Consider the following 6,786-nt stretch of genomic DNA (forward strand, 5'->3'; position numbering starts at 1 on the left):
AATAAAAACTTGGAAGAAAAAAAAAAGAAGAAATGAACCAGCAAATAAATTGCTCACTTTTCACCCTCCTTCCTCTCAACAGCAGACTGTTCCAAGTTGTTATGGTTCCATGAAGAAATACCATGTGACCAATTATGCAGCCTGTGATTTCTTGAGAAGTTGTGATGAACTGGCAATGCGCCTTCTTGCATTTGCTTTCTTTTTTCCCTGCCTGTTTCCTTCTCCCCTTTCTGTTTTTTCATTGCGATTATACTCTCCAAAAATGTGGCAGCATATTAGCTTTGCTTCAGGATCTGCTTTTGTTTAGAGAAAAGGTCCTCACATGTTAGTGTTCATAATAATTACCTGGGGAATTCAATAAAATGCATATTCTGATTCAATATTCTTGGGTTGGGACCTCAGATTTTGCATTTTTTACAAGCTCCCAAGTGATACCAATGCTGCTCGTCCATGGACCAGATTTTGGGTCACAAAGCTGGTATGAGAAATGTTGTGGTAACAACCTCTGGTATGCTGTGGCATTACAATCATTAAAGCTCTCACTTCTTGTTGATTGGGTTGAGGTGCAGGTGGATGACATAGCATTAGAACATTGTGTCAACTGTGCTTTAATATTATGAAAACAATGATAATTATAAGGATTGTGGTGTCGGGTGGCTGCTTTTGACATCACCAGAAGCCTTGCAAAAAGAAAAATTATAGGTTAAAGACAATTTTTAACCTGTGTCATGCTGTGATAGCCAGAGGACCTTGTGGCAGCTTTGGAGAAACTTTCATCTTCTGCAGCCACAGGAGTGACTAGGCTAAAATGTGGGCCTTTGATCTGAGTATAAAGATGGCAAGTCTGCAAAGAAAACGAAATGTGCAGCCTCAATAGTTCTTGAGGTCTGATAGGGAAAGAGTTGGGATCCTGATAACTGGGAGGAGAACATTTGTGTGAATGAGCCTGAGGACCATTAACTCCTAATTTCTCTGAATTCCCTGGCCATCCGAAGCAAGTCCTTATTTCTCGCCAGAGGCCAGGAGTCTCCTCTTCCCTGGACAGTTTTCAATGACCTAACCTTAAGGATAATCCCTCAGAAGATGATGCTGGTTGTCATTAAGGTCTGTCACCTACCATATTTCATTGCCTTCGGATAAAAACCTGGATCAGGTCTCAGCACAGCCTGAGGAGGGTAGTACAAGGCTGCTTCAGGAAGAAACAGTTACATGGCAAAAGCACTATAGGGCCAGGATATATACACGTATCAGCAGGAGCATGAGAAGACATGGAGGATATCAGAGGGCCAACTAGGAGAAGGTGCAGTATGTGAGTGGATAAGAGAGAGTTCATTATCATGGGGATCTCACATACGATTTCAGGATCCAGTCATGTCAGTATGGCAAGTATGTCTATACCTGGTCTTAATTTGCTGAGCTGGGCATGGAAGCAGCTTATAGTAAATGAGGAATTGATGCTAGAACAGAGATCATGTCTTAAATCAGGGTTCAGCCATCTTATTTTGTGAAAGGGCCAGAGAACAAATATTTTGTAGGCTATAAGGTCTGGGTTGCAAATGCTCAACTTTGAGGCTCTCGCAAGAAAGCAGTCACAGATAATAAGTAAAGGAATGGACGTGACTGTTCTAATCAAACTTTATTTACAAACAGGCTTTAGGCTAGATTTTGAACCCAGGCCTTAGTTTGCTGAACCCTGTATTAAATTAAATTAAAAGCAGCATCATGTGATAGAAAGAGCTAGAGTTTTACAGAAAGACAGATCTGGATTTGATTCCTGGTTCTACTTACTAGTGTGTATCATGCAAGTCACTTTATTTCTCGAGCCTCAATGTTCTCATTTGTTACAGTGGGCCTTATAATCTTTCATGTTTTTGTAATAATTAAATGAGATGATGAGATAATTTTTGCAAAATATTTGACATAAATATATACAAAGTCCCCATAAATTGAAGCAATTGTTTTCTCTTTCTTTCTTCTTTCTTTCTTTCTTTCTTTCTTTCTTTCTTTCTTTCTTTCTTTCTTCCTTCCTTCCTTCCTTCCTTCCTTCCTTCCTTCCTTCCTTCCTTCCTTCCTTCCTTCCTTCTGAACAGCACCAGGTATATAACCCAGAATATTTCAGGTATTCAATAAGTGCTGCTTACAAAAAAAGAGAAAAATCAGCAAATTGCTGTCTGCTCATGATGGGCTTTTCCAACATCTTTCCTTTTCTTCGTATGAATGCACTAATCACCTGTGCATAAGGTGTATACAGTACTTCTAACAGTAATTGTAAATCATTAAATTGGGACGTTGCCACAGATAAGTCTCATGACTTTCAGTCATGTGAATGAGTTTTCCAAAAGTCTGATCATGAAAGAAGTTGTTTGATGACTGATGTTCTGCTTGGAGCTCTGCTGCTCAAATGTATTTGGCTGCCTGAGGATCTTTCTTCTCCTCTCGGTCTTCTCTAAGTTTGAGAGAGCCTGGGCGATTTTTGAGACTTGCAGTATATTAAACAATAAAGAAATGCCAAATAGAGTAAAAATAATGTGATGTGATGTATTTTAAACGTTTATATGGAATAAAATAAAGCTTTTGACTCTCAAAATAAAATGTATTATATTCCCTTTTTAGTATAGACTGTCATGGGTCTGAATATGAGGCCTATCAAGAGTGTAAGACTAGGGCATATAGACTTCAGGGTTCCACTCCGCTGAGCTTGACCCTGCTCAACTCATAAGACTTCTAACTTGTTGGCACTTTAAAGCATTTTTCAACAACTGTTTTATGCTTCTGAGAAATAGTTCTACACTTCCATAAAGTGCACCTGGAAATATTGGTGCATTTTGGATAATAGCTTTCATATTTCAAAATTAGATCTGATAACTTACTCTATGGTGGAATGAGAAAAACAGAAACTCAGCCAGAAGAAATACTATAAAATACACTTTAGGTTGATGTACCTAAAACTATGCATAGATAATGAGTTGTATCATCCCACTTGGGGGAATATGTTTTAGAAACAAATGCTCTTTTTTTTTTTTTTATGAAGTTTGAACAAATGATATATACATAGGTAGCATTAAAAGAAAATAATGACATATCTTTTTAATGTGGATTGGTATAAATTATCTTTGGAGTCTTCTGGAGCTAAAATGCTTTGCAGTAATCTTTATGAGTGTCCTCATGCCCACAAAATTGAGTAATAAAGACTATGGGGACCCAGGCACAGAATCTTTTTGTAGACAAGGGGTTCAAGAGATGACAAGGGAATGTGTCTCCCTTATGATTACATACACTTGGACATCATTCTGGCTATCAGAATTCTAACTATATCAACAACTATTTTTAGAGGAATATATTATGTCAGGTACCCTTAAATGTTCATTTAAGTCTCCTTTAGAATGGTTACTGTTTCTTATCATTGCAGCCATACAGCTGAGGACACAAGCGAGAACTTGGTAATTATTTGTGGAATGTTTTTAAATGAATATGCTATTATATTTGATCCTCACACTGACCCTTTATGAGACATGTATTATAAACCCAATTTTATAGACTAGAAGCTGACGTAGCTAGTAAGTAGTAAAGATTCAATTTGACACCAACTCTGCCCAGAAGTCCGGAGGGCAGAGTACTGTGACACGGGCATATGGAATTGACTTGATGAAGCTTTATTTGCATATAAAAAAGTACATCACTAACAAGGAGGAGCCTGCCCCATGTGAACACTCACCCAGGGCCAGAAGGGTAAGTGCGTAGTTTTGATCCAACTGAACTTAAATGGTCATGATATTCCATAGGATCTATTCTGTATCAGACCCTGGGATAGACATTGGCTTATGCTGTTAATAATTCTTATACCTGTGATGTTTTCGTGGAAACCTGGGCTGAGATTTCAGTGAGCAACTGGGAAGTGTTAAGATTGTATTTTAATTATTTGGTTTTTCTGTCTTATTTTTCCTTTTAGAGCCATATATTCAAGGGCAAAGATCATGTTTTATAATGAGAAGCAGCATGATATGATGGAAGGAGGTGAAGTTTGGCAGTTAAACAGATTGTCCCATCTTATGGACAGTGAAACTGAGAATTAATCAGATGAACTAACTTGTCCAGTCATACTGCTGTTAAGTGATGGAGTCTGGATGAGAATCCAGGTTAGTGTAATTCAAAAGAGAATTACTATGAGAGTACTATGAAGTACTCTCCCTTCCTTCATATTCCCGAATGACAAAGGATCAAGTTATGTGATGGTGATGTTGTTTGGTCCTAATGTATAGTTGGATCCTTTCTGCACTGGTCACGACATACATCTAGGTTTATTGATGTCTCATATTTTTACACTTCAAACCTGGGAAGATAAATCAGACAGTGGAAACAGGTTCAAAAGAATAACGAACATATTAGTTGCTGTGTACAAATGTTTGAAGGTTCATTCACTCATGTTAATTATATTGTAATACTTGACTTTCTGTAAGTGGTGTACTCAAATCCCAGTTGTAGGTTTGATTGAAGAGGTCCTTCTTCCAGATGGTAAAATCAGGCTTGTGTGGCTTGAGAAGTAATGCAAAATCTGACCTGTGATAGCTTTTAGTTAGGTTGAGCTACAACTGACCACACTGCTATGTGAGAGCTTCCTTTTCTCAGACACATGGCAGACCTAGTTCTGTGGAACCTGGAAGTGATGCTTTAAGCTGAGAATGAAGAACCATGTCACCTAAAGAGAACTTTGGCAGACTAGGCATTTCTGTGCAAGTGAGCCAGGTGTGGGGCTCTTTCATTACCCCAAGCCATCTGGGAGCACCCTAGATCAAGAATTCTGCTGCTGACAACTTTTCTGACCTTCTGTGGAGATGATGTGTGCAAGAATTCTACCCAGAGTAGACTGAAGGCTAATGTTTCAATCTTGTTGCAGAGCACTGACCACAGAGACTGGTCCTTGCTGGGTGGTCTGGAACAGTATTGTTCCAGTTCAAAAGAATAAATTGGAAACTTGCCTGCATACACATTCATGAAACAAGTCTCGTGTTCTGGCAGAAATCAGCCATAAAGTGCTGCATTCTGAAAAACTGGTACAAAATCCAAACATCAACATGGCATATTTAAATGTACTTAATCATTTATTCTTTCATTAAGAAGGATTTATGGGATGCCAACCATGTGCCAACCAGACACTCTTCTAAACCACTGAGGCTCAAAGACGAATGATATACAGTCCCTGCCCTCCAGTAGCTCACAGTCCAGTGAGGGGACAGATGTATATTACCAGGCAGTTATAAAACAAGGTGGGATATTATTGGCAAGTATAAAACTGCAAAGGATATTATTGGAGCACCAAGAAAGGACCTCTAAACCAGCCTGGTGTGCAGATGGGATTTCAGGGAGACTTCTTGGTAAAGGTGGTTCTCATGTTGTCTTAAAATTCATGCTGTGGTATACCTGGCAAAATATAGAAAGATTAATAGTCCCTGTAGAGAAGCTTGGAGCAGTAAAGCACCAAGTAGCAATGTGCTTTTTTTGAAACTGTCATGGAGATCATTGTTGATGGAGCCCAGTTAGGATGACTATAATAAGTCCAGAAGGCATATTATCTTCTTTGTTTAAATTCATAGCCGTAACACTCCCTCTTAAGTTCTAATTTGGTATGATCTACAGGTATCCATAACTTGAGTAATAAATCAGAATTCACATGATGAAATTTGAGTGTCCGATAATCGTTACCACAAAATAACTGTGTTCTGTTTCTGGATAAAGATGCCTAAGGCTTGGTAGGCCTCATCTGGTTTCTGCAGGGACCAGACTGCTGAATTAAAGAGAGATATAATTGAGACCCCCATCCCTGCATCTTTTAGGTTTTGGTGATGATACTAATCTCCACCATCCCTCCATGGTTTTTGATTTACTATCTTGGTCCATGAAACAAGAGCGATTTTAAAGGTTTCCATTTGGTTTTCCCCACTATGATAGCTCTTACTCCACAAGCCAACGATCCAATGTGGGGGTTACTCAAACTCCCTAACATGTCAGTTCCAACTATATGGTAGAGAACTGTGGAAATGGCCACTAGGTGGGTCCATAGAACTTGGAAGTCAGACTTTAGCATTTATTACCTGGCATTTGTAAGTCTAACAGGGGGACCATGATACTTTGGGTCTCTGGGATTCAACGTCATTTGAGACTCTGAATCCAGTAGCCTTAATAAGTTGGTATTTTCCTTCCCCCAGTGTACCCAGTCACCCAAGTATATGACCCTAGATCCCACTGGGGAAGAACTGGGGGAAATCATTACAATTTGTACTTTTTACAATGTTACAGTGTTCTTCCTTCTAGAGACCCTTTCAAGTCAAGGAACTCTGGATCTGAAAAGTGACTAAGGGTTTGTAACTTTTCTCTGATTATAGAAGTTAGGCACCATTCTTGTTGGCTACTGGTCCATTTTGTCCCTACAGGTGCCATTAACCATCTCCATAACTCATTATAGATCAAGACCCCTTGGCTACTCCTTTGGTCTTGCATGTCATTATCATTATGGTAACTTTTTTTTCACTTTTTTTTTCTTTTGCAAAGTGTAGTTGACATGTAATGTTACATTAGTTTCAGTGGTATGACGTAGTGATTGCACAACTCTATATGTTATGCTATGCTCACCACAAGTGTAGCTACCAATCTGTCACCACACAATGATATTACAATACCACTGACTATATTCCCTATGCTGTACCTTTTATCTCAGACTTATTCATTTCATAACTGGAAGCCTATATCTCCCACTACCCTTCACCCAATCTGCTCATCCCCCCCCCCCCC

The 6,786-nt window shown here is 39.0% G+C and overlaps 1 long non-coding RNA gene across 3 annotated transcripts in view; it reads left to right on the forward strand.

Annotated features, from left to right (window-relative positions):
- LOC121029741 (uncharacterized) overlaps positions 1–6,786 on the forward strand; it is a 55,351-nt gene that overhangs the window by 33,789 nt on the left and 14,776 nt on the right. The window contains exon 3 of one of the 3 annotated variants that reach the window (XR_005789865.1): positions 3,950–4,136. The exons of the other annotated variants lie outside the window; for them this stretch is intronic. This is a non-coding gene — a long non-coding RNA (uncharacterized LOC121029741). The remainder of the gene's footprint in view (positions 1–3,949; positions 4,137–6,786) is intronic. 3 annotated transcript variants of the gene reach the window in all.

Source organism: Herpailurus yagouaroundi, unplaced genomic scaffold, assembly GCF_014898765.1.
Source record: "Herpailurus yagouaroundi ecotype Mexico unplaced genomic scaffold, PumYag 139, whole genome shotgun sequence".
NCBI classification, from domain to species: Eukaryota; Metazoa; Chordata; class Mammalia; order Carnivora; family Felidae; genus Herpailurus; species Herpailurus yagouaroundi.